Source organism: Bombus impatiens, unplaced genomic scaffold (assembly GCF_000188095.3).
Source record: "Bombus impatiens unplaced genomic scaffold, BIMP_2.2 scf_0027, whole genome shotgun sequence".
Lineage (NCBI taxonomy): Eukaryota > Metazoa > Arthropoda > Insecta > Hymenoptera > Apidae > Bombus > Bombus impatiens.
In genome coordinates this window covers 1,756,500-1,756,786 of record NT_176446.1, presented here as the reverse complement: position 1 = coordinate 1,756,786, position 287 = coordinate 1,756,500, and the positions used below count along the sequence as shown (strand labels likewise).

The 287-nt window shown below is 62.4% G+C and overlaps 1 protein-coding gene across 1 annotated transcript in view; it reads right to left on the bottom strand.

Annotated features, from left to right (window-relative positions):
• LOC100749506 overlaps window positions 1-287 on the bottom strand; it is a 165,800-nt gene that overhangs the window by 123,844 nt on the left and 41,669 nt on the right. The gene's annotated exons all lie outside the window — the stretch shown is intronic.

Genomic DNA, 287 nt, shown 5'->3' with positions numbered 1-287 from the left:
CTCCGCGTCCCGGTTCCCAACCCAGACAGCTCGCGTTCTCCCCACGCGGTTTTCTGTCTTTTCTGTCTCGCTCGCACCCGAACCAACGGACTGCGATGTTCGCCGCGCCGCTGACTGAACCGGAGCCTACCGAGAGAGAACCGCGGATACACGCACTCCGCGAGGCTAAACGAGGGAAGAAAAGAGAAGGATGCGTGTGTGCCACCGCCGCCACGCACACAAACCGCTCCTACGAAGTTCTGCTCTTCGTCTACTGTCGTGGCACTCGTCCACCGGCTGGCGAGCGG